Here is a 24,534-nt window from a genome sequence, read left to right as displayed (position 1 = left end):
TATGTTCCACCCAGTCATTGGCCCTAGTTCTGTTGAACAACCTTTTATGTGTTAAAAGACAGAAAACATACTTCTACCCCACATCTACTCTGGTCAAGGATCATCAATTTTTTAATGACTTCCCTTAGGATACACTCTCAAGTTCCTTTACTGTCTTGATCTCCCTCTGAACTGGTTCCAGCTCATGATTGTTCTTAAAACATCACTCAGAAGTTAGCATAACATTTCAGATACTCCCTAACACTTCCAGAATCAAATAGAATATCCTCTATTTGGCAAAACCCTTTATTACTTGGCTTTTTTCACAGCCTTTCTATTCTTACATACTCCTCATTCCCCCCCCCCCCCTCATATAATAAGCAATCTAATGATATTGGCATTCCTTCTCTTTTTTTGCCTGAAATATTCTTTGTTCTCATTTCTGCCTCCCAATATCCCTATCTCCCTTTAAGACCCAGTTAAAATAATGCTAGTCCCTATTATCTATTTATCCTACAGGCAGTTTTGTTCTTATATAGTTGTTTGCATATTGATTCCTTCCATTAGACAGTGAGTTCTTTGAGAGCAGGGATTTTCTTTTTTCTGTTTTTAAATTTAATACTACTTTTCTTAATTACAAGTAAAGACAGTTTTCAACATTCATTTTTTGAAAAATTTCCAAATTTCTTTCTCTGCCTTTCTTCCCTCCCCCTTCCCCAATATGTCAAGCAATCTGCATAGGCTATACATGTACAAACAAGTAAAATATATTTCCACATTAACTATAATATGAAAGAAGAAACAGAACCAATGGGAAAAAACATAACCACAAGAAGAACAACAGAAGGCCACAAAAAAGTGAAAAAGTATGCTTCAATCTGCATTCAGTTTCGATCAGTTCTTTCTCTGGATATGGATAGCATTTTCCATCATGAATCTTTTCAGGATTGTATTGTTTGGATCATTGTCTTGTTCAGAAGAGCTAAGTCAATCATAGTTATTCATCATACAATGTTAGTGTTACTGAGTCCATTGTCTTTGGTTCTGCTCACTTCACTTTCCATCAGTAACATATAAGTTACATGTAAGTCTTTCTAGATTTTATTGAAATCTGCCAAGAGCAGGAATTTTCTTGTGGCTTTTTTGTGTCCTGAGAACTTAGCACAGTACCTGGCACATAGTAGGCACTTAATAAATTTTTGTTTGACTGACTTACTCTGACTAGCTCAGGATTCAGTAGGCCTATTGTGTACAATGTCTTGGACACTATGCTCTTATGAAAGCAGCCAGGATTTGCATTTGCTTTTTTGTGACAACCAAACTGACTTGGTTTTATGTTGGATTCAAGAAATATCCTCCCTTTTCACTGCCCTGCCTTTTTGTAAAATTTCCTTTTCATAAAATTGTTATTGAAAGCTTTTGTTTTTATATAACTTTCATTCCCAACCCTATGTCTTTTTGATGTGATCATCTAACCCAACTTCTTATCCTTTGCTGCTACAGTTGTTGTTTTTTTGAACCTGAGTACATGAATTCACAGTTTTCCCATAACATTTAATCTCCTTAGTTTTAGCCCATGGTTTTAACTTGGGATATTTGGGGAATATTAAAATTTGGTTCTTTCATTTATTTTTATTACTTTTTCAACCTCTACATATTTGATAAAGAGCATCCTATAGGTTTTTATTCAATCACAGATAATCACTAGATGGTATACACTATATATAAGGCAGAAAAACCAGCTCTTGCAGTCCTTGGATCTCTGCTTACAATCTAAAATTAAATTTCTCCCACTTCATATAAGCAAAAATAGTATACCAAACTACTAACTATTTATTAAACTTCTACTATGTGCCTGGCACTGTACTGAACTCTAGGAATACAAAGATAAAATTAAAATATTTCTATCCTTGAGAAGGTTATATTCTATAAGGGAGCTGTCAGGTTGTGTACTTAATACGGTTAGATACAAATGAATAGAAAGCAATATTTTTGGGGGGAGGTACTAAAGGATTCATGTAGAAGGAGGCAATGAGCTGAACTCTAAAGGTAATATATTGGTATGTCTAGCATCTAACTGGCCTTACATCCTAGCTAGCATCATCATCATGTAGGATTAGTTCTTAGGACAGCTAAGAATTGGGCCAAGTTTGTTTTAGGCACCACTTCCAATCTGCCCTCATTCTCAGTCTCTCAGAGCTACCATTCCATCCCTAATTCCTTAGAGACAAATTCCCATTTTCTGTTCTCAAATTGACAGTAGGCAGCAATAGATAATTCAGATATACTAATCCCTATTGAGGTGTTACTCCTTCTAGAAAAAGATAATATCTTTGTGCCAGCCTTTTTGTTGTTTAGTCAATTCAATTGTGCCTGACTTATCATGACCCCATTTGGGGTTCCTTTGTTAAAATAATGAAGTGCTTTGCCATTTCCTTCTCCAGCTCATTTTACAGATGAAGAAATTGAGACAAACAGGATTAAGTGACTTGTCCAGGTTCACCCAGCTAATAAATTTGAATCTTGAAAGATGAGTTTTTCTGACTTTAAGCCCAGCATTGAATCCACTATACCATCCAACTGCCCCTATATTGGGCATAAAAAACAAATTTTAGACCTAGAAGGATTTCCAATCTTCTCATTTTATAGATAAGAAAATAGAGGAACAGAGAGAAGTAAAAGAAGGAGGTCAAGGAAGTATCTTTACTAGAAGGGCTTTGGTTATGGAGTCAGAAGTCTCTCATTCAAACACTACCTGCAACGTTTCTTAGTTGTGTGATCTTAATACTCAGGATTATATTTTTAAGGCTAGAAAGTACGTTAGAGATTGTCTAGTCAACCTTTCCTTTTACAAAGGAAAAACTAAAGGCTTTAAGTGAAGTAATAAAAGCATTTGAAACCAAGTCCTCTGACTCCAAAAATACTATCCCAAATTACAGCACACCTCTTTGAAACTCACATTCCTCATCTATAAAATATAGAAAACAGGACTGACTTTCTGTTCCAGAGTTATGTTTGTTATAATAGAAAGAATCCAAGCCCTTCTCACATGTCTCCTTAAAAAAAAAAAAAAAAAAAAAAAAGGGCTTGGTGTTAATATAAAAAGCCTAGAAGATCTAGTTTTATTTGGAGACTTCTTTCAAATCATACCCCAAATTTATTTGGGGTTGCATCATTTCTAACATTACCAAGCTGCCCAAGGTTTAAGTTTTGAGCCCTGAGAGTTAAAATTCAATAAGCTCTTTTTCTGCTTATAGAAGCTCTTCTGTCTGTTGCAGGGAACTGACCCTTGAAGTCTGACTCACACAGGAACCAGTTGTGACCTGTTTAAAAGCACAGAGCCCCCAATAGCTCAGCATGTCTATGATTATACTAGAGCCTGATAGAGTCTTTCTCTGACATATTCTCTATGTCAGGGAAAACTTTGTTTTCTGGCAAAAATGTGGCTTTCTAAAGAGGTGACTTTTGAAAATGTCTATTTGCTTTCATCTTGTTCTGGCTAGAAAAGTATTATGCTTCAAGCTATCTTGGCTCAGTTCTGTCTTTTGGGATATAGAAAAAAATTGCTTAGATGTTTTATGATTATGATTATATCATTAATATCATCATCATCATCATCATCATCATCATCATCATCATCATCATCATCAAATAACAATTCTTAATCCTCTACATATATGTCATGTTAAGCCAAATGTTTTTCAAAGCAATTTAAAGACAACTTTAGCCTTCTGGATAACTTTGAAGATAAAGCTACTTATAACAGAAGAACCAAGAAACTAGTGATATGTTTTCTCAGGGGAAAAGTCTTTGGGGCACTTTACCATTGAGTGATGTAATGTTTTGATTGGTTTTCTGGAAATCTCTGGACCAGCCTTCATTTCAGCAAAGTAATCACCATGAGAATAGCCAGAGATAAAGTCCAAAATCTTTATTGTCTCCTTCACAGTCTTGTCTCCTTGCTTAGGGCCCAGGCTAGCTTTCTGGAGGTCCTCCAGAATGTGTCTTGGTTTTTGTGGGGGAGGCAGGAGGACTACCACAACGGTCTCTATCTTGAAGTCTCTCTGAGAACAGGAGCTTGTGCTCCAGCCTCCAGTCCTCTCTTTCCTGAGTTTGTTCCAGTCTTATTCAATCCCTCTCTAGGTCTGACTCTGACCTTCTTAAATACTCTACTACAATTAAATCCATTCATCATACTGAGTATAAGCTAATCCTTATATCACTAGGGAACCATTATTTGTTGTAAGATTAATTCAATCACACTGAACTAGAAAACAAGTAATCACCATGCTTAACTAGATAACCATTGTATTATCAATTTCACTGAGTTGGCACCTTGTTTAAATCAATCATACAAAGTTTCAGCCTTCTACACCTCCTGCTTTCTTTTGTTTTAGAACATAGGTTTTCACACCCTCCCTGACTTCTCAGGAAGGGAGATGAAAACACCAAAGGGAAATGGGGAGTCAAACCAGATTAGCAGGTTTCTGAAGGGTCTTACTTGAAACAAGTATACACAAATCCATCAGCATGAATCAACATAAAGAATTATCCATGTTCATAAATCCTAGAAATAGTACAAATCCATTTTCCATTACTTCAATGTGTTAGGGAATCCAATGATTCCTGAAAGTTTTGAAGTCCTGCAATAATCTCATCATGGGAATCCAATGATTCCTGCAGGTTTTGAAGTCCTGTATCAATCTTATCATGTGTTAGGAAATTCAATGATTCCTGATGGTTTTCAAGTCCTATAGCAATCTTATCATGTCTCAGAGAATCCAATGATTCCTGCTGGTTTTGAAGTTCTGTAACAGTCTCATTATCATCTATGCTCTTTCAGTGTCAGATGTTTCTTAGGTCTTCTCCTTTGTTTTGAGATTTTTTCTCTTTTTTTGTCTCTCTCCAATGGACAAGGCGAAAATGGCTCATTGGAATCTATCTGATTCCTTCTCCATCTGTAGAAATACAAGCAAACCCTCTCCCCCAAGCAGTTAACCTACCTGGTCCTGTCCATTCACCACTTTCTGGATCTCTCCACATTACCTGGCAATTATCTAAAGATAGTGGAGCTGCTCTCACTGGACACTGCCCTTCTGGTAGGTAATAAAACCTGAATGCTGGAGCCAGTGCATCTTTATCAAAAATTTTAAAAATTAATGGTATAGAGAGCTAAATTTAGAAGTTCTCTAGGATTATCTGTGGCTCCCCCAATCTTTTGTTTTTGGAAGAGTGTCTTAATGTCTCTGTTTCTTCTCTCTCCTATTGCCTGACCTTGAGGATTAAAAGGTATGCCAGTGGTGTGTAGAATCTTATACTGTGCACAAAAGTGTGCAAAATGTTTAGAAGTATATGTAGGTCCATTATCTGTTTTTATTGCATGTGGAACATCCATGATTGCAAAAGCTTGTATAAGAAATTCAGTGACTACATGATCTGTATCTTTTGCTACTGGTCTTGCAAAAGTAAGTCCTGAGCAGGTGTCTACTACAACATGGATAAAAGACACATGGCCAAAGATTTATAATGGGTCACATCCATTTCCAAATTTCATTGGATTTCAAACCATGAGGATTTTTCTGTGGAGGGAGCATAGGAGCATGGAAAGGAAAGCAAGCTGTATAGCTTTTTACTATGCTTCTAGCTTCCTCTTTTGTTATCCTAATTGTAAAAAAAGGCTTACAAAATTGTAAAAAATGGTTTAAAAAAAAAGGCTTTTGACATTTTAATCCCTAGTGATTGGAAATCTATAGCAAGGGCATGTTTAGAACCTGGACAAAACTTGTTGTGGATTGCAGAATATAGTAAACCATGTAGAATACAAGCCCAACAAAGTAGGCAAAACAGAGTTAATGTACAAGTCACCTTTGATCAACTAGCAGGTAAAGGTCAGTATGCAGATGCTTTAGCATAAATTAATTACCCTTTGATAGCATATAAGCAAATTGCTGCTGCTGCTATAAAAGCATGGGACACTCTCCCAGGAAAATAAGATAGAGGGAAAGTCTTCAGGAAAATAGAGTAAGGTCCAAATGAACCCTTTGCTGATTTCATGAGATGTCTGCAGACAATAGCAATAGCAATAATAATAAAACAACTTGCTAAGGAAAATGCTAATGAGGTTTGTAGAAGAATTATTTTAGGTCTACATGAGGATATTTCTTTAGAGGAGATCATAAGACACTGTGCCACAGTGGGCATAAATGCCTTTTATACCCAGGGTATAATACTGAACATGGGAAGATGGGGTTCCTCTTGGCAAGGGACTTCCAGAAAGACTTGTCAATGCTTTCAGTGTGGTAAAGTAGGGCATCTGAGCGCTCAATGTAAGCATAAAGATAGAGTGAGATGACAGGGTGAGAGAACAAGACCCAAAACCTTATGTTCAAAATGCAACAAAGGCTTCCATTGGGCCTGAGAATATAGATTGACTCAGGGAAATGAGAGACAGGGCCCAGCACCAAGACTTCAAACAAAAAACAGGTGGGGCATGATGGTAGCCAAGTTTACACCCAGAGAATCTTTAGAAATTCAGGGCTCTGATGTGATAAATCAACAGAGAAGCAATCAGACGGGAAAAAAGGATTACAATTGGGAAGAATACAAGCTAATTCAATAAAATTCAATCATACAATACATGATGAGATTATTGCAGGACTTCAAAATCTGTTGGAATCATTGCATTCCCTGAGACATGATAAAACTGATATAGGACTTCAAAATCTGCAGGAATCATTGGATTCTCTGACACATGAAGTAATGGACAATAGATTGGTTTTTGGACTATTTCTAGGACTTATGGATGTATAATTCCTCATGTTTATTCGTGTTGTTTGTTACATTACTACTAGCCGGTGCTATATTGCTATGTGCTTGTGTATGGATTTATATACATCTGTTTCAAGTGAGACCCTTCAGAAACCTGCTAATCGAGTTTTACTCCCCATTTCCCTTTGGTGTTTTCATCTCTACTGCTTAGACATCAGGGAGGGTGTGATCATTCCTTTTTGGTATTTTCAACCCCCTTTCTGAGAAATCAGGAGGGGTATGATCACCTGTTTTTTGGGGTTCTCACTTACTTGAGAAGTCAGAGAGAGTGTGCCTGTCTATGTTCTACAACAAAAGAAAGCGGGAGATGTAATAGGACAGAACTCTATACTTGAAACAAGAATTCTTACAAGGTGTTAATTCAGTGGAATTGATAACACAATGGTTATCTAGTTTAGCATAGTGATTACTAGTTCTCTAGTTCAGTATGATTGAATTAATCTTACAACAAATAATGGTTCCCTAGTGATATAATAATTGGCTTATACTCAGTATGGTGAATGGATTTAATTGTAGTAGAGTATTTAAGAAGGTCAGAGTCAGACCTAGAGAGGGATTGAATAAGACTGAAACAAACTCAGGAAAGAGAGGACTGGAGGCTGGAGCACAAGCTCCTGTTCTCAGGGAGACTTCAAGACAGAGACCGTTGTGGTAGTCCTCCTGCCTCCCCCACAAAAACCAAGACACATTCTGGAGGACCTCCAGAAAGCTAGTCTGGGCCCTAAGCAAGGAGACAAGACTGTGAAGGAGACAATAAAGATTTTTGGACTTTATCTCTGGCTATTCTCATGGTGATTACTTTGCTGAAATGAAAGCTGGTCCAGAGATCTCCAGAAAACCAATCAAAACATTACAGAGTGATACAGGCTGAGACCCCCTGTATCAAACACAAGAACATTGTTTTGTTCAATCATTTCAGTCCTGTTCAACTCTGTCCAGCTAGGTGACTCAATGGATAGAATACTGATAATTGAGTCAGGAAGATTCAACTTCCTGAATTCAAATATGGTCTCAGACATGTACTAGCTGTGTGATTCTGGTCAAGATACTTAAAAAGACAAACTGTTTGCTTCAGTTTCTTCACTTGTAAAATGATCTGGAGAAGGAAATGGCAAACTACTCCAGTTATCTTTGTCAACAGAGCCCCAAATGGGGTCACCAAGAGTTTAACACAACTAAACAACAAGAAGATTAGTACCTAGTAAAGTTTGTTAACATTATGTACCTGGATTAGATAAAATTTGCTAAACTGATAGTTGGCTAATCAAGCATATCTAATCTTACATGTTGTTGACCAAGCCAATTGCTAAATATATATGGAATCCCTGGTAGGAGGGGTTGTCAGAATAATTTCTGTCATCTAGTGCCTAGAACTGGACCAATACTCACAAGTATCCACCTGAAATTTTAGCACTGTGTTTTGATTTAATTGGAGGTCTATAAAAGTGAGTTTGAATGGTATTAGCAAAAAGCTATGATTTGGTATTAGGAGGACTTGAATTCAACTTCCTGCTTGGGAATTTCCCAGATTTTTAACTTGGAGTCTTGGTTTTTTCACCTTTATTATGATATTAATAATGTAGCATTAATTGACTCACAAGGCAGTATGTGGGGACTAGATATACAAATAATGCATACAAAAGAGATTTGTTAACGAAAAAACAATATATAATATGAAGTGATGCAAACTTAGAATCTTTCCTTCTAATTTTGCAGTTTCTTCTCTTTCAATGTCAACCCAAGTCAATCCAATGTATATCTCTGAGAATCAGAGGAAAACTTCTATGGAACTGGGTGAATCTCTATGAGAGATGAAAAGTATGGAAATCAATATTAAATGAAGGAGCCTCTACAGCCATGAAATTATGAAACCAGAGATCAACCAAACTCAAGTGCCTTCCAACATGGATTATAAGGTTACTACATAAAGAGCAATCTGATAAATTTATGAACACTAAATCTATTGTGACTTAACAGATTTACATCTCCTCCCACTCCAGGAATGTTTGCCTTTGGAAGGAAGATACCTTCTAAGACGTGGATTGGAAGAAGCCATAATTGACTCAAAGGAATGAATCTTTAACAGTAAATTTTCATACATGGAAGCAAAAGAGCTTGGTGATATTACTTGAAGTAAGGAGAAGGAAAATAGGACTATCCTTGGTAAACAGATTATTTGTTGCCTGTGTGCAAATGAATCTAATAAAGTTGTTTGAAAGAATTTATTCCTTTCTTTTTTTTTTTTTTTCCCTGAGGCTGGGGTTAAGTGACTTGCCCAGGGTCACACAGCTAGGAACTGTTAAGTGTCTGAGACCAGATTTGAACTCCAGTCCTCCTGAATTCAAGGCTGGTGCTCTATCCACTGTGCCACCTAGCTGCCCCCAAGAATTTATTCCTAATTAGAGTAAACATTATTCCTACAACCTTTACTACATGTAATTTGTACAGTAAAATTCTTTAAAAAGATATAAAGATAAATGTCAACAGAGCTTGATTAGAATTCTTTAAAATTCTAAATTAATAGGTTCCAGAAATACAAGACTCTTCTTTAGGACATTAAATTACAGTAAAGGTTTTTCTTAGTTTAAATTATGATCATCATCATCATCAATATCTAACTTTTATTTGATCTCTTATATTGATTATTTCTTGGTTTCTTTCACTTGTTCCCTGAGTGACTTGCAGGATTTGAATGACTTGGCTTGTTCCTCAATTTGCTGATCTGAACAGTCAGAGTAAGACAGTGCCTTCTTACCTCAACTGAAAGCACCTCTAGTTTCTAAAATTAAGCAGAGGAATGGAGAATAGAAAATAATTCACTGCTAAAGTATTCTGTCAATATAGTCACTTGGTAAGAAATCAATAAACCTCCAAAAAATAAAGAAAGGAAAGAAGGAAGGAGGGAAAGAAGGAGGAAAGAAAGGAGGGAGGGAGGGAGGGAGGGAAGAAGAAAGAAAGGAAGAAGGAAGGAAGGAAGGAAAGAAGGAAGGAAGGAAGGAAGGAGAGAGGGAAGGAGAGAGGGAAGGAAGGAAAAATTATAGCACCCGCAAGGAAAAGTTGCCAAGTTTTGTCTCCAAACCCTATTTTTCAATTCAGTGTAAGCTACATTTAATCCTGTAATGTGAAAGCTTCTGTTCCATATTAATTAGGGGTATATTGCAGGGAACTATAGTCATAAAGAGATCTAGATTTGGGATAGGGAGAGACCTGAATTTGAATTTGGTCTTTAGTATATACTTTCTGGGTCCTCAAGGACAAGCTAGTAGACCTCTCAGATTCTTTGTTTCTTCATTTATTAATGAGCATAATAATAGCCACAGGACCTAGCATGGAAGGCTCAGAAACTGTGAGGATCAAATGAAGCAATACATTCAAAGCACTCTGCAGACCTTAAAAGTGCCCATATGTTTATCAGGCATTACTTCAGGGCAACATAGTAAGACAATAGGCATTAGGGAACCGCATTCACATGAATTTTATACTCCCCCCTTCTCCTTCCCCCCTGAAATTATAAAATTCACATGATTTAAATTTGGAAGGGTCCTTAAAAACTGCATAGTCCATTTCTGCTATAAATTCCACAATCCTATGATTTCTTAGAAGAGAGAAGGAATAGTTTTTACAGATGAGGAAATTGAGTCTTAAGTATCCAGTGTCACAAAGGTATTAGGGAAAGTAATTCAGGAAGATCTCCAACCAATTTTTCAACTTTACAGAGGATTGGTCAGGAACTTTTTATTTTGAGGCAATCAGGGTTAAAGTGACTTGTCTAGGGTCATACAACTACTAAGTGTCTGATTTGTCAGATCTTTCTAGCTCCAGAGCTGGTGCTCTATGCACTGAACCATCCAGCTCATTTTGAAAACAGAGCTTCAAATAGATTATGGAATGCCCATTGGCACAAGTAAAAAAAAACAAAAGACATCACCTCCAAAATGGAGGTTTCCCTAAGATGAACTGGCTGACTTGGAACAACTCCTTGGCACCTCCTAGGGATTGATTGCTACTGAGATTCTGAGATTGCTGCCAACATGATTTGATTGGCTAGAATACTTGGACATTTGTTAGTATGTCCTCCTCTCAGGTCACCTATTTAAAAAAAAAAAAAAAAAAAAAAAAAAAAAGAGCTAACAGAACACTCATCTTTTTTTTCCCCTCTTTTTTTTTTTTTTTTTTTTTTTTTTTGTGGAAAGGAGTACAGTAGAGCAAAACTAGGTTGGGGGAGGAGGAAAGAAGAGCACAGTCTCCTTCCATCTCTGTCAGAAGCAATTCATGACTTCCATGAGATCTCCATGTTCTCAGCCACAGCTTACTTGCCTATTCAGAGGGAGAGAAAAGTACATGAAAATAATCATTCCCAGGACAAGAGATGCTAGAAGCAGGAAAGATGGCAGATTACCTTAGAGAAGCACATACTTAGAAGCCATATGTACTCATGAATATGGTCCCTGAGCAGAGGTAGGGTAGGGGCGGGAGTGGAGGTGGTGTTCATTTACAAGACATTTTCTGAATCCTTTGTCTACTATTTAGAGAAGAGATTTTCTAGGGGGAAAAATGACCCTTTCTAACCAGAGAAGAAAGATTTTTTGGGTAATGCTAACTTGTGTTTTCTTGAAACTAACCCCAATTTTGTGAGTTCAAGATTCTGGCACCCTGGAGAAAAACAAGAATTCAGGAGAAATGTTATGCATTTATTGCCTTGAATTCTTACATGAGATTGAGGACCAATTTCACAGAGTAATCTCTATTTGAGGAAAGATAAGCAAAAGAGAAAGTGATCATTTGGGGTCAGTACCTGAGATCAGAATAAGCTCATATTAACTCAGAGCTGACGAAGACCACAGGTTATATATTTTAAAAGCAACAATCAAGATCTGAACCTGGGTCTTCTGAATCAAAATTGAGTACTTTCTCTACTGAACTATGCTACTTTCCTTAGAGCCTAGTCATAATGGTCATTTTTTATCATTGCCATATTTCTAAACCTTATTTCTCATTCTAGAATTAGGCAAAATGGAGCAACATGATGAGTGGCAACTTTAGGTTAACTACTTGTAGTGGTCTAAATATATTTTTCTCCAGGAAAATTGGGTTCTAGCTCCATTCTTATCATTGTGATTTTGAGAAAGTCACTTCAACTAACTATGATTCAGTTTCCTTTTCTGTAAAATGATGGGTTGAACTAAATAACTCCTAAAATCCTTTTCAGCTCTAAAGATTCTGTTACCATAGAAATTTGTTCTATCCCCAATTGATTTTTCTCTTTCTCTCTGTATCCCTCTCTTCTCTCCCTCTTTCTTGTGTTCTGTTCTTCTCTTTTTTTTAACCTTTCTCTCCCTACCTCTCTCCTTTCCTCTGCTCCCTTTCTTCCTTCCAATCTGCCTTTCCCCTTCTCTCTCTCTCTCTCTCTCTCTCTCTCTCTCTCTCTCTCTCTCTCTCTCTCTCTCTCTCTCTTTCTCCTTTTATCAATTTCCTTCTTCCACCTTCTCTTTCTTCTTGTCTTCTCTTTTTTTCTCTTCTTTTACCCTGCCTCTTTCTGGTTTTCTTCCTCTCCCTTTCCTACTTTCTCTGCTTCCTTTCTCCTCCTCCCTTTTCTTTTCTTCCTATTGTTTATCTCCCCCTATCCCCCTCTCCTTCTCTGCTTTCTAAACCTCAGGGCTATCAATGGTCCCCGGTGGCATCACAAGGCATTATTGAAAATAGAGAACAATCAGGACTGGAGCTGTTACCTTGCCAATCTTGAATACAGACATTTAAACCTTTGTTTTTAACCTTCACCCTCTTCCCCCTCAAAAGAAAAAAATTCAAAGTTTGATTAACATTGGACTGTTTGTTTTATGGTAGAATTCCCTAAAAAAGAATGAAATGTATTTCCTTTATATGTCTTGATATACTGAACCAATTTGAAGCCCTTGATTGACGAAAACTAAACAAATAAAGAATAATTTAAATCTTAGAGAAATGACCACTTGGGTTGAAATTTATTTGGGGTCACTTTGATTTTCTATAGGGAAAAACAATTTACAAGTGATCTGATTGGAATGGAGGAGATAAATTCCCAGGAAAGATACTTTCTGTGCTAATGGTTACTTAAAACATAGTATGCTAGAAAGCAGGCAATTAGGTGACTTAGTGAAGAGAGCACTGGCCCTAGAGTCAGGATGACCTGAGTTCAAATTTAACCTTAAACACTTACTTAGCTGCAGGTGAGTCAATCTCTGTTTGCTTTTATCCAGTGGAGAAGAAAATGGCAAAGCCCTCCGAAGTCTTTGCCAAGAAAGCCCCATGGACAGTACTGGTGAATTATGGTCCACCGAATCACAATACAACTGAATGGCTGAACAGCAACATGATAGAAAAAGCACTGCTCTAGAATGAAAGGGCCTATGTTCCAATCCTATCTTGTGACCATAGACAATTCATCTAATCACTGAGCTTGATTTCCTCATATGTAAAATGAAGGGAGTTGGAGTAGGTAGCTCTGAGGTCTATTTCAGCCCTAGGTCTATGGGATTGTTTTGGAGATTTTCATCAATGACAAATAGAGCCATTATGATTTGCCTGTAGGGGTTCTAGGCAGGCCCTTGACCAGCAGTCTCTATCACAGGCTTGTCACTCATCCCTGAGGTCCTAGTCACTGGTTTATTTTCCTTTGGACCTAATGTGTAGCAAAAGAAGATAGCACTAAGCTCTTGGATAGGCTGAGGGAATATAATAAAGATGACAATAGTCTCTAAACTAATCTATTTGTTTAGTGCCATACCAATCAGACTCCCAAGAAACTATTTTAATGACCTAGAAAAAAATAACAACAAAGTTCATATGGAAAAATAAAAGGTTAAAAATTTCAAGGGAATTAATGAAAAAAACAACAACAACAACAAATGAAGGTGGCCTAGCTGTATCTGATCTAAAATTATATTATATTATAAAGCAGCAGTCACCAAAACCATTTGGTATTGGCTAAGAAATAGATTAGTTGATCAGGCAAAATAGCCAATAGCTATAGCAATCTAGTGTCTGACAAACCCAAAGATCCCAACTTTGGGGATAAAAATTCATTATTTGACAAAAACTGCAGGGAAAACTGGAAATTAGTATGGCAGATATTAGGTATGGACTCACACTTAATACCATATACCAAGATAAGATCAAAATGGGTTCATGATTTAGTCATAAAGAATGAGAACATAAATAAATTAGAGGAACATAGGATAGTTTACCTCTTAGACTTGTGGAGGAGAAAGGAATTTGTGACCAAAGAAGAACTAGAGATCATTATTGATCACAAAATAGAAAATTTTGATTACATCAAATTAAAAAGCCTTTGTACAAACAAAAGTAATGCAAACAAAATTAGAAGGGAAGTAACAAACTGGGAAAACATTTTTACAGCTAAAGGTTCTGATAAAGGCCTCATTTCCAAAATATATATACTATTGACAAATGATCAAAGGATATGGACAGACAATTTTCAGATAATGAAATTGTAACTATTTCCACTCATATGAAAGAGTGTTCCAAATCACTATTGATCAGAGAAATGCAAATTAAGACAACTCTGAGATACCACTACATACCTGTCAGATTGGCTAAGATGACAGGAACAAATAATGATGAATGTTGGAGGTGATGTGGGAAAACTGGGAGACTGATGCATTGTTGGTGGAGTTGTGAAAGAATCCAACCATTCTGGAGAGCAATTTGGAAGTATGCCCAAAAAGTTATCAAACTGTGTACAATCTTTGATCCAGCAGTGTTACTAATGGGCTTATATCCCAAAGAGATACTAAAGAAGGGAAAGGGACCTGTATGTGCCAAAATGTTTGTAGCCAAAATGTATCTTCGACAAAGAGAAGATCTAACTTAGTTCCAATTGATCAATGATGTATAGAAGCAGTTACATCCAGAAAAGGAACACTTGGAAATGAGTGTAAAGTGTTTGCATTTTTGTTTTTCTTCACACGTTATTTTTACCTTCTGAATCCAATTCTCCCTGTGCAACAAGAGAACTGTTCGGTTCTGCACACATATATTGTATCTAGGATATACTATAACATATTTAACATGTATAAGACTGCTTGCCATCTAGGGGAGGGGGTGAAGGGAGGGAAAGGAAAAGTCGCAACAGAAGTGAGTGCAAGGGGTAATGTTGTAAAAAATTACCCAAGCATATATTCTGCCAATAAAAAAGTTATAATAAAAAAAAGGAAGATAGCATTGAGAATCAAATTGCCTGGGTTAAAATCAACTAGCCATGTGATCTTGGGCAAATCCTTTCATCTCTCTGAGCCTTAATTTACTTCTCTGTAAAGTGTTATGGACTAAATGAATTCTAAGGTCCCTCTAACTCTAAAAATGCACCTTAACTATCCTGGAACTGAAAGTACTGTATTAACTATGCAAATAACCCCGAGAAGGATAACACATCAGGTTCCTAACATCTTCACGTGACTGACTTTATCAAGTTATTTCCTTCTATGTAAAAGAAGAAATCAGTCAAGGTAGATGGAGTGGAATGGAATAAGAATACACTTGTGGTCCTTTAAGGACAGGAAAATGCTCAGAAAAAGAATTAATGATTTAACAAGTATTTACTGAGGACCTAGTGTTAAACATCATATTAGGCACTGAAGGAGAAAGTGAAGACCCCATTCTCAAGCCTATCTTTAGTGACCATGTAGCAAAATAAAGGGGCCTAGAGAAAAACAAAGCCCATTATTACCCATTCTTGGCAAAACGCCATACTGCCATATTTTCCCTATTCCCCATACCTACATTAACCCACATCATATATGAAAGGCCCTGGAGGGCATCCCTTATCCCTTCCCCCCAAAATTGGACAAAATTCAAGTCCTGTCCAAGCCCAGAAAAACTAATGGCCTAGTATCTGCCTTGTCTGATCTGGCTGGAAGGCAGCAGAGCACAGGAAATTAAAAGTGGTTATTAGATTATACAGTGTTGAACTAGCCCAGCTTTCTTCATCTCTCCTGCTCCCACTCCCTCTCAACCATGGTGGGAGGGGAGGGACAGTAAGGAGACTCAGATACCTCATCTGGGAGAAGCAGATGAGTTTGAGTAGGAGAAAGCCTACTCTGTGGGAGAAAGCTTAATGCAGGGGAAGGAACAGTGGGAAACAAGTCAAGAGAATGGGCTTGTTACTGCTTTCCAATTTAATTCATCAGGCATTTGCAAGTTTTCTCCTCCCTATCCCCTCTTCTTTTCACTAGCTTGAGCAAGTTGTGCATATAGATATGTCAATTTAGATATTAATATAAATATAGAGTAGTTCTCATTGTGAGGAACTTAGTCATCTCATATCTCTTGAGGTTCCCTTTGGCTCTTGAAGAGCTATGATTCTATGTGAAGGGAATGTTGTAAAAGGAAGACAATTTGGCCCTTCTTTTAATTTTGAAGCCTATTTTGTTTGATCTGCTGACCTTTTCTGGAAACACTTTAGGGCTTTTCTACAGATATAATTTATTTCTCCCAAGAGAAATACTATGAGAGGTAGCTACATCCATAAAGAACAGAGGAAAATAGGGATGAATAAGTTTGATCAGAGGAAAAAATAAAATTCAGTCCATAGCAGTTACTATCTACATATAAAGTCCAGGATTTAAATCTGTATTATCTTGTGTATCTTCTCTAATTATTTTGTAGGTGGTAGTCATATCTTCCAGAGGATGTGCAGTGACCTGAATTCAAATCTATCCTCACACACAACCATCTGTGTGATTCTAGGCAAGTCATTTAGTCTTTTTCTACTTTTTTTTTTTTTTACTGTAAGAATGGAATTAAAGTATCTCTTAGGGTTGTAGTGAGGATCAAATGATATAAATTACTCAGTACAGCACCTGGCACACAGTAGGTAAATAATTAATTTTTCTTTTATCCTTCTTTCCTCATTGGGAAATGTTGGAAGTTCTTTTGGGGAAGAGAGCAAGGATTATGTCTCTCCTAAGGACCAGCTCAGTGTTAGGTCCACAGCAGGTGCTCAGTCCATGAAAGTTCAAATGAAATCAAATCACTCTCCAGAACTTCCACCTCTCTCTCTGGTGCTACTGCAAAATTCTGGATCTTTATCTCCTTTCCTGTAGTGGCCTGCAGTTATTACCTCAATTTAAGCTGTGTTTTGACAGTAGAAAGTAAAGTAAAATGACTATCATTTTATTCATTTCACCCACATAGAATAAGAGTCTTAGTACTCCTCCCCTCCATGATTCCAAAGGTCATGTTCTTTGTACTACATAACAATAATATTCCATATGATTGAATCTAATAAATTGATTGAAGGAATAATGGAAAGCATAGAATGTTAGAATTGGACAGTACTTAGAGACCCTCTAATACAAATCCCTCACTTTATAGCAGAGGAAGCTGAGGCACTTGAAGGTTAAGCAACTTGCCTCATGTTATAGGAGTATAGATTTAGGAAAGGGATCTTAGCTTCTTGAAAGCAGGGACTCGTTGATTCTAGTCTTTATATCTTCAGCACTTAGCACAGAAACGGTCACCAGGATTAGAAGAATTCCCAGTTTTCTGTGATTTTGCTAACTCCACTGAAATATTCTACTTTATCCCACTGACATGTAGAGATCTCCTTGAATTGGTATGAATTTCAGTTGTTGATCCTCCATCTACATTCCAACAGTCTCTTGAGAACCAATACTCTGGGGCTTACAGCACTTATTCCTGTCCTTCTTTTCCTTTTCCTCCTCTTCTTTTTATTCCTCTTATTTACCTTTTATCTCCTTCTTCTCTTACTCTTCAGATTCAGATGGCTCAATCTTTTTTTTAAAGAATTCTTTTTGGTTACCATAGGTTGCTCATGGAATCAGGATGGAAAGTGCCAGGGAAACATCCTGCCTCCTTCTCTGGAGAAACAAACGGGTTTCTTCCAATTGATGTAAGTTTACTTTGGGAATATAGCCCAGTGACAAGTCAAGAACAAGGACTGGTGTTGTGTGTGTGTGTGTGTGTGTGTGTGTGTGTGTGTGTGTGTACGTGTGTTTGTGTGTATGTGTGTGTTTTTATTGCTCTCCTTAATGCCTTCTGCCCTAGGTTAGGACTCCAAAATTCACACTCTAGTAATACACAGTGAGGTTGAACTTTCCCATCAGCAGGCCTCTCCTGGGTAACTTTAATGTCATCTTCTTCCTTGGCAGCTGTTCTGGCCTCCCTCTGCTTCTTCATATTCCTTCTTTGTGTCTGGGTCACAGTTCTTTTCAGGAAGAGCAGTTCAAGGGCATATTCCTCTGCCTTTATTGGAATGCAGAAAAATGTTTTTTGGCTGGGGACTTGGGAACTACTGTCCTCCTCATTATCCTACACAGGGTAGGTCTATAGGCCCTAAACACAACAATATTTTCAATAGGTTTATTTGTCTCACAGGATAAAAGTATTGTACTTGAAGGGAGAAATAATTGCTTTAGCCCACCTTCAGGCTCTATTTCTTCCACCGATCTTTGGAAGATAAGAGTAGGAAAGAGAAAAATCAGAACCATAGAAAAAGTTAGATTTGGTAAATGAGGAAAGTGATAGATTCCTTGAGAGTATTATGGGAAGAGTACCAGAGATAGAGTCACAGAAATGACTTTCCTATTTCAGTTCTAACACAACCTGTGTGACAGCCCCTGAGGAGAGACTTGAGGGGCTTTCATTTGGACATCAGTTTCCTCATTTGTCAAAAGAGCAGGTTGCATCAGATGGTTTCTACCGTCATTTATAATTCTAAATTTATGATTCTATGAAATCATGAAAAAGGAGAGTCCTAAAAGTCCATTTTATCAATATGAGCCATGCCACTGGCTTGGTTTATTAGCAATCTTAAACAACTGTCTCCACTCCATTACGGTAGCAAAAGATGACCTGAATATAGATGTGTCTCCCCTGTTGCAAACATTCAGTACTTCAAGAATCCAGTTTCATTTGTGGGGTTACTCTCTGTATGTGTATATGGTACATGCCTTATAATGAATCACTATGGTCAAAAACACCTACTATCTAAGGAGAATAGATGTCCTTCTGGTTCTGCCCAGCTTCTATAGTCTTTCTAATCTCAGTCAGGCTAGTCCTTGGATGAACAACCTAAGAGATATTGCTGGACTGATAGCAAAGCCTTGCTAATATCTGCTACAGTTTGGTAGAATTTATCAAAGCTTATGTTCCATTGGCATAGCAATAGAAAATCTAAGATCACCTCTATGTCATAATAAAAGGATGACTTAACATCAGTCTCTGGATAATCCTTCCAATGATATATGAAGCCTAAAACTAGTTAGATCCAAAAGACAGGGGCTAGATGGGGGGGGGGGGTTCACCTGAGGTGTGATTGTAAGGAGTATGGTTGGAGATCTGGTACATCTAAGGACACCTCAGGTTTTCTTTTCTTCTGAAGGTCTGACTATTAAAAAGTAAGGGACCAGAGGTTTGCAATATCTTTTGAGGAGAGAAAATGTGCTTTAAGATGAGGCTACTCTCAGTTACAAGAAAAGAATTAATTGGTTCATAATTTAGACATAAAAGGGATACTATAAGCAAATTAAGAAGACATGGGAGAGTCAGAACTTTGGAAAAGGGAGAAATTTATGGATAAAGAACAATTAGAGAACATTATGAAGTGCAAAATGAATAATTTTAATTTTATTAAATTAAAAAGAGTTTGAAAAAACAAAACCAATGCAGCCAAAATTAAAAGGAAAACAGAAAGTTGGGAAACATTTTTTTACAGCCCATGTTTCTGATAAAAGCATAATTTCTGAAATATATAGAGAACTGAATTAAATGTATAAGAATATGTTATACCTCAATTGATAAATGGTCAAAGGCTATGAACAGACGATTTTCTGATGACAAAATTAAAGCCATTTATAGTCATATGATTAAATCACTATTGATATGCTCTAAATCACTATTGATTAGAGAAATGCAATACTACCCCACACTTTTCAGACTGGGTAAGATGAAAGGAAAAGATAATGATAAATGTTAGAAGATATGTGGAAAAACTGGGGCATTAATGCAATATTAGTGGAGTTGTAAATGATCCAACCATTCTGGAACTATGTCCAAAGGCTATAAAACTGTGAATAACCTTTGTCTCACTATTGGATCTGTATCCCAAAAAGATCATAAAAAAAGAGAAAAGGATACATACATACATGCCAAAATGTTTATAGCAGCTCTTTTTGTAATGGAAAGGAACTGAAAATTGAGTTAAAGCCTATCAATTGGGGAATGGTTGGATAAGTTATGGTATATTAATATATTAGAATATTATTGTTCTTTTTTATTCTTTTTCTGAGGCAATTGGGGTTAAGTGAATTGCCCAAGGTCACCCAGCTAGGAAGTATTAAGTGTCTGAGACCAGATGTGAATTTAGATCCTTCTGACTTCAGAGTTGGTGCTTTATCCACTGCACCACCTAGCTGCCCCTATTATTGTTCTTTAAGCAATTATGAGAAGACTGATTTCAGAAAAGTCTGGAAAGATTTATATGAACTGATGCTGAGTGGAATGGGCAGAACCAAAAGGACACTGAGATTATGTGTTGATCAATTGTGATGGACTTGGCCCTTCTCAGCAGCATAGTAATTCAAGAAAATTCCAATACACTTGAAATGGAAAATCCACATCCAGAGAGATAATTATGGACATTGAATGTGTATCAAAGGATAGTACTTTCCCTTTTATTTAATTGCTTTTTCTTGTGTTTTTTCTCTTTTGGTCTGATTTTTCTTGCATAACATGACAAATATGTAAATATGTTTAAAAGTTTTATATATACATGTGTGTATATACATATATCTATATATATATATATATAAAACCTATAACAGATATATACATATATATATTTGGTATTTAAATTATATATTTAAATTGGTACACCAAAGAATTGCTTTAAAATAAATTTCTTTATGTTTTATTATCATTGTTTGCTTTGTATACACATTTTATATACCTACATATAAAAGGTTGCTCAAAAATTTCTCAGGTGAAAAAAGGTTACAAAAGGGAAAAGTTTATGAAGTCCTGCTAGATTTTTGTCCTTCATTCTTGAAAACACTTTTTGTCTTCAATAAAAGTGAATTGGATTTAAATGAGGGAAGATTGTGTAGTCACCAGTCTTACTTTATTCTCCAGAGCCATTTGGATCTAGAGGTAATGCAATACAAATCAGGATGATTAGAAATGGATTCAATGGGGGACGTTGGTCTTTTAAAATTAAGGTCTTAAAAGAAGTCTCAGTTTGACTGAGGCAATGTCCAATCAGTGATTAAAGTTAGGTAAGAAATGAGGCAGAGAATGATTGCTTTTAACTAGTCAAAAACAAATCAACTTGGGAGGAGAAGGCCCTCAGAGTTCCTGGCCAAAACAGAAATAATTGCTAATTATATTCACTCTGAACCAATTAGGGACCAAAATGGATTTAGGCACATATTGAAAGAGTTTTTAATGCCAAACTATTTGCATTTCTTGAGAAGGAAATTACAAACAACTTAGATATCTTTGCAAACAAAACAAAAAACCTAAATGTCATAGTCAGACACAAGGGAATAAAACTGAACAGCAAATATGCAGTTCACCTAATGATCACCCCAACTATATTAATATGTTCATTGATTTCACATTTAATTTTAATTTTTCCTTACTTTATCTTATCATATTAAAATAAGGAGCTCATGTACAAGATATGATTTCTTGGTCATTAAGAAAGCTTCTATATCCACTCCTCCAAAACAAATAAAAAAAAAACACCAAAAAAACCTTTCTCCTCACCCCAAAATACCCCTCCACACACACATGTTAGTGTGCTTCTCTACTGAATACTGTCTAAATGTTTTTTCTAGGATTTAAAGGCTCAAAATTCAAGCAGTCATGCAAGAAGGAACATGCCAATTTTAACTTTTTTACTATAAGGGGCACATGACAAAGCTCAGCTACTTTTCTAAGATGAATTTGGATAGGAAAAGGTAGGAAGCAGCAAACAAAGGAGAGAAAGGATCAATGAAATGGCAGACATAACTTTGTCCACAATTGAAATTTTACTGAGGCTGATCATGTTAATAAGACTGTTCCATCAGTGAACCATTAGATGTAAGTAAAAGTTCATAATCTATATTTTCCAAGGTCAAAAACCTAGAGTTTGTCATCCTAAAGTTGAATTGCAAATGTCTCCCAATCTACCCAGAATCCTAGAATTTCAGAGCTCCTATTTAAATTGCTTATACTTCTTTAATTAGATACATATTGACATAAGGTAAAAACACAATATTCTATTGGATCTGTGATCTCAATTTGGACCTTCACTCCTAAAAATACAGATCACAATCTCGTCTATACCTAAATCCTAGATTTTCTCCTTTCCTAGGTTTGCCATACCCAACACTCTGATAATCTTCCTTACTTTCTTCTTACAACTTGAACCTGTCAAAGGAGCACCTAGGCTGTCTATCAGCCATCTAATGCTCTCATCATGTCAAGGTTATCTTCTATTTTCTATCCTATATTTCCCTGATGATATCTTGTTGCTTCTGTTCTTTGACATTCTTCATTTTATACACACTACTGCATGAGAATAACACACTAACAGATTATACAAGGATAGTTCTGTATATCAGCTATGGAGGGGGGAAAGCGTGGAAATGGACATCAGGAGACTTGACTTTGCTCCTAACAAATGACATGACTTTAGGCAAGCTGCCTCATGTTTCTGGGCCTCCTTTCCTGCTCTATAAAATGAAAAGGTAGGAGTAGATTAATCTCTAAGGTCCCTTCCAGCTTCCAAAATTCTATGCTTCTTAATTTATTCTGGCATGTACCCATTATTATCCAGGTAACTGTGGCAGGAAGCCATTATCAAAGAATGATATGTAGACCTCGAAAGGGATGAAAATGGCACCTGCTGTGAGTAACAGAGAAATGTCCAAGGAATAGACAAGAGACACCCATTAGTATTCAGTCTCATAGAGTTATTAGCCCCATCCATAACTGGAAGTGTGTTTACTCTTTCAGATTTTGTTGGCACAACAGAGTAACAAATCTTATTCTCCATATTGAAAGACAGTTAATGTTTCTAAATTATGTTTCAGATCACATGGTTTCTCAGCCAAGAGGCAAAAAAGAGCAGGAACAGATTCTTATAATTACTAGTCTGCCATTATGGTAACACCTGAAATGAGGACATGTTGGTTGGACTGATGACTGATTGACCCCCAAGGCCCAGAAGGACCATAAGCACAGCTTTCTACAGAGCTCTTTCTTTACCCCCCACTGAGCCCCTCCACATCTTCTGCTAAAATGGGGTTACTGTAAAGGCCCAGGTAATATTGAATGCTGCTGCCTGCCAATTAAATAGCACATTACAAGCTGTTTATCCAACAAACACCCTCCACTCAGTCAAGCTTCATTGCCCATGTGTTACAAACAGGGATACAGAAAGAGTACACAACCGGGAATTGCTTCAGGCCAGTTTGAGATCAGAATGGAAAAATTTCTAACCATCAGATGTTTGCTAAATCTGTAGAATTAGAGTAGAATTTTCCAGACCTAGAAGAACCATAGAGGTCAACTCTTCAAATTTTTGAATGAAATGAAGACCATAAAGAAGTAACTTGCCTCAGGCTATAAAACAAATTAGTAGCAAAATCAACAATAGAACAGTGTCTCCTAACTCCTATAGGCCCTATGGGTCTTTTCTATTATACTATTTTCTCTCCTATTTGATCCAATGAAGCTTTTTCTGAGAACTTACTATGTGAAAGCACTAGGATGCAAAGGTAAAAACAAAAACAAAAAAGCAAAGCCTGGTCTCTGTCATTAAGAAGCTAATATTTTATTTGAGGATGCATCATGCAAAGTGGTTAGCATAGCCTCTAGTACATAGTAAACACTAAATAAATGCCTATTCCTTTCCTTTATTTGAACAAATGAATATATATGTGGCAATTAAAAGAAGAAGAGGGAATTATGATTAATAATTAGAGAGATATCAAGAATTTCCTATAAAAAGTGATATATGAGCTGAGCCTTGAAGGAAACTAAGAATTCCAAGAGGCAGAGGTGATTAGAGACCATTTTCTAGGAATAGATCAGCCTATGTGATGACATAGAGTGAGAGATGGAATATCAGATTCAGGGAACAGTGAGTGGGCCAGTTTGGTTAGACTATGGTAGGGTAGGTAAATGGCAAAGTGGATAGAGTGCTAACTTTGGAGTGAGGAGGATTTGAGTTCAAATCCAGCCTCAAACATTACTGGCTGTGTGAACCTTGGCAAGTAATTTAACTTTGTTTACCCCAACAAGAAAAAATAAAAAAGAAATATACTTAGAGTGTAGAAAATATGAAAAGGAATAAAGTTGGCCAGGTAGGCTGGAGCCATATTATAAAAGGCTCTAAATGCTGAATGGAGCACTTTGTATTTTCTCCTGGAGGCAAGAGAGAGCTACTAAAGTTTCTTTTGTTGGTCAGACTAGAATTTGAGAAATATTATTTTAGCAGCTATCTTAAAAAGTGTCTTGGTAAGATGAAAGACTGGTAGTCAGTAGACCAATTAGGAAGCTATGGATATAACCCAAAGGACACATAATTAGAGGTGAAGTAGGATAGTGGCTATGTAAGTGAAGAGAACAGAATGAGTGTTTGAAAGACATTGTAGCAGCAAAACTGACAATACTTGGCAACTGATTACATGGGGATGAGGAAGAATGGAGAGTTGAGTA

General features: G+C 36.7%; 1 long non-coding RNA gene across 1 annotated transcript; it reads left to right on the top strand.

The window, feature by feature from the left end:
• Positions 1–4,957: 4,957 nt before the first annotated feature.
• On the top strand, positions 4,958–9,002 carry LOC141553550 (uncharacterized). Its single transcript, XR_012485517.1, has 3 exons — positions 4,958–5,078; positions 8,524–8,723; positions 8,808–9,002. It is a non-coding gene; the product is annotated as an uncharacterized LOC141553550 (long non-coding RNA).
• Positions 9,003–24,534: the final 15,532 nt, after the last annotated feature.

This window comes from Sminthopsis crassicaudata, chromosome 2 (assembly GCF_048593235.1).
Source record: "Sminthopsis crassicaudata isolate SCR6 chromosome 2, ASM4859323v1, whole genome shotgun sequence".
NCBI lineage: Eukaryota > Metazoa > Chordata > Mammalia > Dasyuromorphia > Dasyuridae > Sminthopsis > Sminthopsis crassicaudata.
Note: the sequence above shows the minus strand (reverse complement) of the source record. Positions and strands in the feature narration are given on the sequence as shown.